The sequence below is a fragment of the Manis javanica genome, chromosome 8 (genome assembly GCF_040802235.1).
Source record: "Manis javanica isolate MJ-LG chromosome 8, MJ_LKY, whole genome shotgun sequence".
NCBI classification, from domain to species: Eukaryota; Metazoa; Chordata; class Mammalia; order Pholidota; family Manidae; genus Manis; species Manis javanica.
The window spans coordinates 120,423,591-120,435,613 of record NC_133163.1 but is presented as its reverse complement, the minus strand read 5'-3'; the positions used below and the strand labels follow the sequence as shown (position 1 = coordinate 120,435,613).

At 37.9% G+C, this 12,023-nt stretch overlaps 1 long non-coding RNA gene and 1 pseudogene across 4 annotated transcripts in view; both read left to right on the top strand.

Annotated features, from left to right (window-relative positions):
- The window catches only part of LOC140843202 (uncharacterized), a 47,874-nt gene that overhangs the window by 11,321 nt on the left and 24,530 nt on the right, over positions 1 to 12,023 (top strand). The gene's annotated exons all lie outside the window — the stretch shown is intronic.
- On the top strand, positions 245 to 578 carry LOC108397819 (small ribosomal subunit protein eS27-like; annotated as a pseudogene).

Genomic DNA, 12,023 nt, shown 5'->3' with positions numbered 1-12,023 from the left:
TCTCATCTGGAAAGTGGAGGAACTAATAGAACTTATTTCATATTGAAATACTATATGTAAAATGCTTCATATAGTGCCTGACAGATAGTAAGCGTTCAATAAACATTAGCTATTTGTTATGCAGTGTAAATAAAGTTTTCAAATAATAACATGAGAGACAGGAATGTGACGAAAAATTTTAGAACACAGAGTTAAAGAAGGTGAGTCTGTTTCCAGTGGTGATGACCTACCTGCCCACAAGAACATGCTGCTGGCAGAGGATCTTCTTCATTCCTCTCCAGAAGAGGAGAAGAGGAAACACAAGAAGAAGCACCTGGTGCAGAGTCTCAGACCCTATTTCATGGAGGTGAAATGCCTAGGATGCTATAAAATCACCACCATCTTTAGCCGTGCACGGTTCCGTGTGTTGGCGGCCGCACTGTTCTCTGCCAGCCTAGAGAAGGAAAAGCAAGGCTTACAGAAGGGTGCTCATTTAGATGGAAGCAGTGCTAAAAGCACCCTGAATCAAGATGAGTGGGAAACCATCCCAATAAACACATTTTGGATACAAAAAAAAAAAAGATTGAATTTGTATGTGGTGGCAGGGAAGAGATAAAAGGGCACAGGGCAGAAGGAGAAAGTATGAGTCAGGAAACAGACTAGGACTGAGTGAGTTAGAGCAGGATAACCAGAAGGAAACTGGATCATAGGAGAATTTTAAAAAAATAATGGACCAAAATCTCTGTAGAGATCGGAGCTGTTATGAAACTGTGAGCCTTAGAGTCTTAGTCGTAATAGGCTTCAAAGATTCGTGACCCAGTGAGAGAGTGAGTGAGCCAGCTTTATATCCTTGTCTGCCCAAGAAAAGAGCTGAAATCTGACATGTAGGTAGAAATAGCAAGGGATTAAGAAGTTTGAATGAGCTTTTTTCTGGGAAAGTAGGCAAAAGAGAGACTGAGAGTTGCACAGAAGGAATAAGGCAAAGACATTGGAACTAAGAAACATTCTAAGGCAAATCTTCCTATATCCTTAGTTATAAAAAGCGAATTATTTACACTCCTAAAGAGCTGGCGTAAGTATGATGGGGTTTGTAACACCCTACTGAAGAGTTAAAGAGCAGAAAATTTGGTCCTGGAACAGTTTCAGGTGGTAGCTGCAAATGTACATGTTTACCACTAGTTAACAAAGGCTTTTGTCCAAGCGTTTAAGGCAATTTCTCACCACTTTTTCCAGAGAGATTTGTTTGAAGTGACCATAATAGTGATAGTACCCCTAAGAGTTCTATAGACTCCATCTAGAATCTTTCTTCTGAGATAACAGTGCTCCATCTGCATAATTTCTCTCTAAAAAAGAATTGGAAACTGGAAGCACTACAATATGTTTTTGGGTCCTCTGAGCATCCATACAAGTAGAATTACTTCACTGAGAACTGGAAGGGACTTTAGAAGTCCCTTATTTTTAAAAGGACAAACTGAGGCTCAACAGAGTACACTGACTTGCCTGTTACCTCAGTGACCAATAGCAGAGCTGACACTAGAATTGCAATGGCCTAATTCGTAGCATAGGGCTCTTTCCACTGTGATGGATTATTAACTTGTATAGTTTAACTGATCATTTTAAAAAAGAAAAAAAAATCCCTGATCCACCAGTTCCAGAAACTGCTAGATTGGCTGTAGAAAAATTACTGGAAGAGCTTCTTAAAGATACTTATCCTGGGCTCCATTTCCAGAGATTCTGATTCAGAATGACAAGGATTTGGAATCTGTATTTGTTGAGAAGTACCCAGTTACTCTTAATCATCCATGCCTAAAAATATTCTCTAGTCCAACTTTTGGTTAGATGCACCAATATCATCAATAATATTCATGCAGTTTCTGCTTGAATGCCTCCAATATAAAGTCTATTATATAAACAAGTCCTTGAAAGCATGATACCTATGCAGAGAAGAGCGAAGACTGGGTTTAGGTTTTGTTTTAAACTTCAGAAAACTCTAATCAAGTTGAGGTAGACAAATAAGAACTCTCCCTATATGAACACTCTAACCACTGGAGTGTTTTGTGAGATAATAAAAGTATGCATTGTTTGAGCCTGCGTGAGTTAGGCATCATTATATGCAGCTGAAAATATCCTAATTATTGATACATAAAAAATACTGTGAGATTCAGTCTACAAACACTTTGTTTTAAAATGAATATAATGTGACCAGCAAGCATTAAAGATGGTGGCGTGAGGTGAGATAGAGGCTTCCTCCTAAAACCACATATAATATGAAAATATAATTAATACAACTAATCCGGAAAGAGGATTGCACCAGACTGCACACACCTGGAGAAAAGAGCAGACCTCACGGAACAGGGTAACGTACAAAGCTGTGGCCCGGCAGGACCCAAGCCCTCCCCCCACCCCAGCTCACCGGTGGGAGGAAGAGAAACGGAGCAGGGAGGGAGTGGAAGGCCTGGGACTGCTGAAAACCTAACTTCAGAGATCTGCTCTGGGAGCACAAACCTACATTTCATGGTGCTTTCATGATACGCTCGTGATTAGGGCATTGGAAAGGTAAGACAGGCAGAATTCCTGGAGAGACTGAGATTCCAGCCACTTGAGGAAAGCAGGGATCCATATCCGGCTCCTCTGAGACAAAAGAAAAGCCGGCAGGCTGAGAGACTTCCTAACAAGGAGGCCCTTAGCAAGACCGCTGCTAAAGGGGCAGGGATCGCACAGAGCTTACGGCTCAGAAGAACGGACAGGTAGATAAAATTGTCTGGGTGCACTCTGCCCAGCAGGTTGGGAGCTTTCATGATTCCCAGCTGCTCAAGCTCCCTGGCTGGCTACACAGCTCCAAGGACCCCCTTGGTGATAGGCAGCCTCCTGCGCCTTTCTCCCGGCCAGGCCCACTTGGCTTGCAAACCAGCAAATTCTTCCTTGGTGTCAGAGCAGCCAGAGGGAAGATCTGTCCACAGCAACTACAAACGCAAAGCGTAGAGGCTTATACCTGTGTGCTCAGCCCAGTGGTTCAGGCAGTGTAGACAGGCATAGTGCCCGGGAAGCAGGAAACAGCTCTTCCCTCCCTCCAGGCACCAATACCACTCCCCTGCGACCCCAGACATTGCTTCAGGGGCTGAGCAGCTCCAGAGAGTAAAGCTTCTGGACACTAGAGGGTGCCGTTTGCAAATATGAAATGCCAAAGGAACCTGGTTCAGAGTAAAATTAATATAACTCCGGAGAAAGATGACATGGACCTCTTGACTCTTCCTGAAAGGGATTTCAAAATAAAAACCATTAACATGCTAATGGAGGTATGGAAAGATATTCAAGAACTCAGGAATGAATTCCAGTCAGAGATCCAATCGTCAAACAGCACAATGGAGAGAATTAAAAGCATATTGGATACGGTGGAGGAGATGATAAATAAAATAGAAACTAGAGAAGAGGAATACAAAGATGCTGAGGCACCTAGAGAACAAAGGGTATCTAAGAATGAAAGAATATTGAGAGAACTGTGTGACCAATCCAAATAGAACAAATTCACATTATAGGGATACCAGAAGAAGAAGAAGAGAGAGAGAAAGGGATAGAAAGTGTCTTTGAGGAGGTAATTGCTGAAAACGTCCCCAGTCTGGAGAAGGAGATAGTCTCTCAGGCCATGGAGGTGCACAAATCTCCCAATACAAGGGACCCAAGGAAGACAACACCAAGACATATAGTAATTGAAATGGCAAAGATCAAGGATAAGGACAGACTATTGAAAGCAGCAAGAGAGAGAAATAAGATCACATACAAAGGAAAGCCCATCAGGCTAACATCAGACTTCTCAGCAGAAACCATACAGGCATGATGTATTTAATGCAATGAAACAGAAGGGCCTTGAACAAAGAGTACATTATCTGGCAAGATTATCACTTAAATTTGAAGGAGGGATTAAACAATTTTCAGATAAGCAAAGCTGAGAGAATTTACCTCCCACAAACCATCCCTACAGTCTATTCTGGAGGGACGGCTATAGATGGAAGTGTTTCTAAGGTTTAATAGCTGTCATCAGAGGTAATAAAACCACAGTAAAGAAAGTAGAACAGCTAAATACTAAGCAAATGCAAAATTAAATTAACTATCCCCAAAGTCAATCAACAGATAGAAAAAGAGTACAGAATATGATATCTAATATATAAAGAATGGAAGAGGAAGGAAAAGGAGGAGAAAAAGGAAATAACCTTCAGATTGTATTTTTAATAGCATAATAAGTGAGTTAAGTTAGAATCTTAGATAGTAAGGAATTAACTGTAAACCTTTGGTAACCACGAATCTAAAGGCTGCAATGGCAATAAGTACATATGTATCGATAATCACCCTAAATGTAAATGGAATGAATGCACCAATCAAAAGACATAGAGTCACTGAATGGATAAAAAAACAAGACCCATCTATATGCTGCCTACAAGGGACTCACTTTAAACCCAAAGACATACCCAGACTAAAAGTGAAGGGATGGAAAAAGATATTTCATGCAACTAAAAGAAAGAAAAAAGCAGGAGTTGCAGTACTTGTATCAGACAAAATAGACTTCAAAGTAAAGAAAGTCACAAGAGACAAAGAAGGGCATTACAAAATGATAAAGGAGTCAATCCAACAAGAGGATATAACCATTATAAATATCTATGCTCCCAACCCAGGACCACCTACATATGTAAAACAAATACTAACAGAATTAAAATGGGAAATAGAATGCAATGCATTCATTCTAGGGGACTTCAACACTCCACTCACTCTGAAGGACAGATCAACCAGACAGAAAATAAGTAAGGACACAGAGGCACTGAACAACACACTAGAACATATGGACCTAAGAGACATCTACAGAACTCTACACCCAAAAGCAGCAGAATACACATTCTTCTCAAGTGCACATGAAACATTTCCAAGAATGGATGATATGCTAGGCCACAAAAAGAGCGTCAGTAAATTCAAAAAGATTGAAATTGTACCAGCCAATTTCTCAGACCACAAAGGTATGAAACTAGAAATAAATTACGCAAAGAAAATGAAAAATCCCACAAACACATGGAGGCTTCACAACATGTTCCTAAATAACCAATGGATCAATGACCAAATAAAAACAGAGATCAAGCAATATATGGACACAAATGACAACAATAATTCAACACCGCAAAATCTGTGGGATACGTACAAGGCCGTGCTAAGAGGAAAATATATTGCAAAACAAGACTACCTCAGGAAAGAAGAACAATCCCATATAAGCAGTCTAAAATCACAATTAATGAAACTAGAAAAAGAACAACAAATGAGGCCCAAAGTCAGCAGAAGGAGGGACATAATAAAGATTAGAGCAGAAATAAATAAAATCTAGAAGAATGAAACAATAGAAAGAATCAATGAAAGCAACAGCTGGTTCTTAGAGAAAATAAGCAAAATAGATGAACCCCTAGCCAGACTTGTCAAGAAAAAAAGAGTCTACACACATAATCAGAAATGAGAAAGGAAAAATGACTACAGAAACCACAGAAATACAAAGAATTATTAGAGAATACTATGAAAAATTATACGCTAACAAACTGAATAACCTAGAAGAAATGGACGACTTTCTAGAAAAATATAACCTTCCAAGACTGATCAAGGAAGAAACAGAAAATCTGAATAGACCAATTACCAGCAATGAAATTGAACTGGTAATCAAAAAACTATGTAAGAACAAAACTGCTAGACCAGATGGCTTCACTGCTGAATTTTTTCAAACATTTAGTGAAGTCCTAATACCCATCCTCCTTAAAGTTTTCCAAAAAATAGAAGAGGAGGGAAAACTCCCAAACTCATTCTATGACACCAGCATCACTCTAATACAAAAACCAGGCAAAGACACCACAAAAAAAGAAAACTACACACCAATATCCCTGATGAACACAGATGCAAAAATACTCAACAAAATATTAGCAAACCAAATTCAAAAATACATAAAAAAATCATCCATCATGATCAAGAGGATTTATTCCAGGGATGCAAGGATGGTACAAGATCAGAAAATCCATCAACATTATCCACCACATCAACAAAAAGAAGGACAAAAACCACATGATCATCTCCATAGAAGCTGAAAAAGCATTTGACAAAATTCAACATCCATTCATGATAAAAACTCTCAACAAAATGGGTGTAGAGGGCAAGTACCTCAACATAATAAAGGCCATATATGACCAACCCACAGTCAACATTATACTTAACAGGTAGAAGCTGAAAGCCTTTCCTTTAAGACTGGGAACAAGACAAGGATGCCCACTCTCCCCACTTCTATACAACATAGTACGGGAGGTCCTAGCCAAGGCAATCAGGCAACACAAAGAAATAAAAGGCAACCAGATTGGCAAGGAAGAAGTTAAACTGTCCCTGTTTGCAGATGACGTGATATTGTACTTAAAAAAACCTTAAGAATTCACTCCAAAACTACATCTAATATCTGAATTCAGCAAAGTTGCAGGATACAAAATTAATACACAGAAATCTGTGGCATTCCTATACACTAACAATGAACTAGCAGGGAGAGAAATCAGGAAAACAATTCCATTCACAATTGCATCAAAAAGAATAAAATACCTACGAATAAACCTAACCAAGGAAATGAAAGACCTATAGTCTGAAAACTACAAGACACTCATGAGAGAAATTAAAGAAGATACCAATATATGGAAACACATCCCATGCTCATGGATAGGAAGAATTAATATTGTCAAAATGGCCATCCTGCCTAAAGCAATCTATAGATTCAATGCAATTCTTATTAAAATACCAACAGCATTCTTCAACAAACTAGAGAAAATCATCCTAAAATTCATATGGAACCACAAAGGACCCCAAATAGCCAAAGCAATCCTGAGAAGGAAGAATAACACAGGGGGAATTACACTCCCCAACTTCAAGCTCTGCTACAAAGCCACAGTAATCAAGACAACTTACTACAGGCACAAGAACAGACCCATAGACCAATGGAACAGACTAGAGAGCCCCAATATAAACTCAACCATATATGGTCAATTAATATATGATAAACGAGCCATGAACATACAATGGGGAAATGACAGCCTCTTCAACAACTGATGTTGGCAAAACTGGACAGCTACATGCAAGAGAATGAAACTGGATTATTGTTTAACCCTATACACAAAAGTAAACTCGAAATGGATTAAAGACTTGAATATAAGTCATGAAACCATAAAACTCTTAGAAGAAAACACAGGCAAACATCTCCTGAATATAAGCATGAGCAACTTTTTCCTGAACTCATCTCTTTGAGCAAGGGAAACAAAAGCAAAAATGAACCCATGCGACCACATCAAACTAAAAAGTTTCTGTATGGCAAAGGACACCATCAACAGAACAAAAAGGCATCCTACAGTATGGGAGAATATATTTGTAAATGACATATCTGACAAGGAGTTAACATCCAAAATATATAAAGAACTTACACACCTCAACACCCAAAAAGCAAATAACCCAATTAAAAAAATGGGCAGAGGATATGAAGAGACAGTTCTCCAGAAAAGAAATTCAGATGGCCAACAGACACATGCAAAGATGCTCCACATCACTAATCATCAGGGAAATGCAAATTAAAACCACAATGAGATATCACCTCACACCAGTAAGGATGGCCAGCATCGAAAAACTAAGAACAACAAATGCTGGAGAGGATGCAGAGAAAGGGGAACCCTCCTACACTGCTGGTAGGAATGTAAGCTAGTTCAACCATTGTGGAAAGCAATATGGAGGTTTGTCAAAAAACTAAAAATAGAAATACCATTTGACCCGGGAATCCCACTCCTTGGAATTTACCCAAAGAATACAACTTCTCAGATTCAAAAAGGCATATACACCCCTATGTTTATTGCATCACTTTTTACAATAGCCCAGATATGGAAGCAACCTAAGTGTCTGTCAGTAGATAAATGGATAAAGAAGTGGTACATATACACAATGGAATACTATTCAGCCATAAGAAAGAAACATATTCTACCATTTGCAACCACATGGATGGAAGTGGAGGATATTATGCCAGTGAAATAAGCCAGGCAGAGAAAGACAAATGCCAAATGATTTCCCTCATTTGTGGAGTATAACAACAAAGCAAAACTGAAGGAACAAGATGGCAGCAGACTCAGAGACTCCAAGAATGAACTAGTGGTTACCAAAGAGGAGGGGTGTGGGAGGGCGGGTGGGGAGGGAGGGAGAAGGGGATTGAGGGGTATTATGTTTAGTACACATGGTGTGGGGATCACGGGGAGGACAGTGTAGCACAGAGAAGGCACATAGTGGATCTGTGGCATCTTACTACACTGATGGACAGTGACTGCATTGGGGTATGGGTGGGATTTGATAATATGGGTAAATGTAGTAACCACATTGTTGTTCATGTGAGACCTTCATAAGAGCGTATATCAATCATACCTTAATAAAAATAAGTAAAAATAAATAAATAAATAGATAAATAAATAAATGAGTCACAGAGATGAAAAGTGCAGCACAGGAAATATCAATAATATTGTAATAACTTTGTATGGTAACATAGAAAGTAACTATATTGTGGTGAACATTTAGTAATGTATATAATTGTTGAATCACTATGTTGTAGACCTGAAACCAATATAATATTGTACATTAACTATACTTCAATAGAAGACCATAAAGTTAATAGAGTAGAATACAAAAATAGGAATAATGAACAAGAGCTACAAATAGAAAATAGTAACAAATATGGTCGATACTAATCCAGTTATATAAATATTCAATCTAAATATCAATGATCTAAATACATCAATTAGAAGACAGAGATTTTCAAAATGGATCAGAAAATAAGTCCCATCTATGTGTTGTCTAAAAGAAACACACTTTAAATCTAAAGACACATATAGACAAAAGGTAAAGATATGGAGAAAGATATGCCATGTTAGCACAAGTCAAAAGAATGAAAGAACAGCTATATTAATTTCAGACAGAGCAGACTTCAGAGAAAGAAAATTTACAAGGGATAAAGAGGAGTGTCACATAATGATAAAGGAAGGGTTCAGTACTCCAGGAAGCCGTCGCAATCCTGATGTTTACACTGACAACAGAACGTCAAAATACATGAAGAAAATATTGGCAGAGCTACAAGAATAGATTAATCTACTATCATTGTGGGAGACATCAACACCCCTTTATAGAAATGGACAGACCCAGCAGACAGAAAATCAGTGAAGACATCCTGAATTCAACAGCGTCAACAAACAACTGAGTATAATTGACGTCTTTAGACTGTTTCTTCCAACAGCAGCAGAACACATGTTTTTCTCAAGCTCACATAGAACATTCACCAACATAGACACCATTTGGAGCCATAAACACAACTTAACTAATTTTAAAATATTGAAATCATACCATGTATGTTCTCAGACGACAGTAGAATTAAACTAGCTTTAGTATTAAAAAGATAACTGGAAAATCCCCAAATACTTGGAGACTACAAAGCATTACTTCTAAATAACAAAGAAGAAATATCAAGAGAAATTTAAAAATATTTTGAACTAAATGAAAATGAAAATATAACTTCTCCAAATTTGTGGGATGCAGTGAAAGTAGTGTTTAGAGAGAAATATATGGCATTAAATGAATGCATTAATAAAGAAGAAAGATCTAAAATCAATCATCTGTACTTCCACCTTAGGAAATTAGAAAAAGAGCAAATTAAACCCAAAGTAAGCAGAAGAAAAGAATTAATAAAAATTAGGGCATGTATAAATGAAATTGAAAAAAAATCAACAAAATCAAAAGGTGGTTCTTTCAAAAGGTCAATAAAATCCATGAGCCTCCAGCCAGACTAAGAAAAAAGAGAGAAGATGTTAATTACTAATATTAGAGGTGGAAGACGGAACATCATTGCACATCTCATTATAATGACGATAGAGGAATATTATGAACAATTCTATGTCCTCAAATTTCATAGTGTAGATGAAATGGATCCATTCCTTGAAAGGCACAATCTCCCAAAACTCACACAAGAAGAAATGGACTATCTGAATAAGCCTATATCTATTAAATAAATTGAATCAATGATTAATAACCTTCCAAATCAGAAAGAACCAATCCCAGATGGGTTCACCAGTAAATTCTACCAAACATTTAAGGAAGAAATTATACCAATTTTATTATAAAAGGACTTTGAAATAGCCACTACAGCTTTCTATAAAGACTTAAAAGAAGATAAATCCCTAATGAATTGAACAGATATGGGATCTCAACAAAGATAGAAAATATGAAAACAAATGAAATGGAAATTCTGGAACTGAAAAATAACTAAAATGAAAAATCTGCTGTAGGTACTTAATAGAAGATTGGAGACAGTGGAACAAAAAGAGTCAATGAACCTAAATATAACTAACTAGAAATTTACCAATCTGAAGACCAAAAAGAGAAAAAAACTGAAGAAAAATAAACAGCATCAGAGTCCAGTTGGATCCAAAAGAGGGATCCTAAGAAGTGAGAATGGGGTGGAAAAAATATTTGAATAAATAATGGCTTAAAACTTCCCAAATTTTTTGAAAGACATTAACAAATGGATTCAAAAAACTCAAAGAAGCCAAAAAGGATAAATACAAAGAAAACCACACCTAAGCATATCATAACTTAGTGCCCCAAATGGCATCTGTACTTTTATTTTACACTCTTCATCTTAGAATGTTAGGACTTAATGCTAGATGGGAAAGAGAACTGTTTAGGGCCAGATATTGTATAATATGGTAGAAAACAGGGCGAATTTTTGTGTATAGAGTGGTTGCAGGTGGAATGTCAGTGTCCTGAGCAGTGTATTCTATTTTTCAACCAAGGTAGACGGTGTCTGTTTGTCAAAGGAAGACTGTATAGCATCTTGGCATCTTTTTGCCATCAGGATGACTGTGTAACATCTTTAATTTGTATTACCTTTCTGAGCCCTAGTGTTAGTCAGTTCCTTGGCTCACTAGTAGGTGTTCTGCAGACCTCCTTAGATCCAGTAGCAGATGCTGTTAGTGCCCTGCCTACGTCCCTTGGGCCTTAATACTTGGTGTTCTCTGGAAAACTTCCAGTAGACAACATATGCATCTCTTTGCTTAACAGCTTCTCTCCTAAACTGGCCCAGATGTGCTGGGAAATTTACATCCAGTTGTGATGGATGTCAGCTAGCTCCCTAATCCTGCGTATGGGAAGTATAATTCTGGAGCATGGGAAACATCTTCTCTGCAGGATTAAGTTCCAGTTTACCATAGTGGTAGCTAGCTTGAAAATACATCCATTATTGGCTGTCCTCTCTCAATTTTCTCACTTCCCCACTTCACCTCTCCTCTTCCCTACTTTGTATGTAGCCTAATATCCTGAGATGGAGACCAAATTATCAATGCGGAAGATGACTTGGAGCATCAACTGCTCCCAATATTCCTTTTGCACTTTCCCAATAACCTACTTACCCCTGAAACTGTGTCTAAGATTGACTCTGGAGGAACTCAAATTAAGACAGGTGACACATGGGCACCCAGCTAAAGGCAGAATCTACTGCTTGCTCAAAATTATATGGTTCTGAATCTCATCACACCTAAGGGAAATGACAAACCTCCAAAAGAAATAGTATTATTGATCTTCAAGACACTTCCAGGTGGCAAAAGACAGTATGAAGAACATATGAACAGCAGACACAGGAGAAGCTCATTCCAGTGGAAAGCAGTATTCATCTGGACATTCTGACAACACGTTCCATTTTCCATTTAAAAAGCTAGGTAATTGTTAAGATAATTACAAACAAGAAGAGTTGCAAGAATATGGAATGGAATACCCTAAACCCTTTACCTAAATCCACTTATTAACATTCTGGTACATTCACTTTAAAATGTGTTCTTTTATCTACCTATGCACACAGGACTCTTTCATAAGGCCTCTTTGACTTCTTTTTTTGCCACCAGCCAGCTCATAGTTGACAATATCTCATGTCACTTTTTCTGTGGTACACTTTCTGTGTGGCCCATCTGTTCCTGAAAACA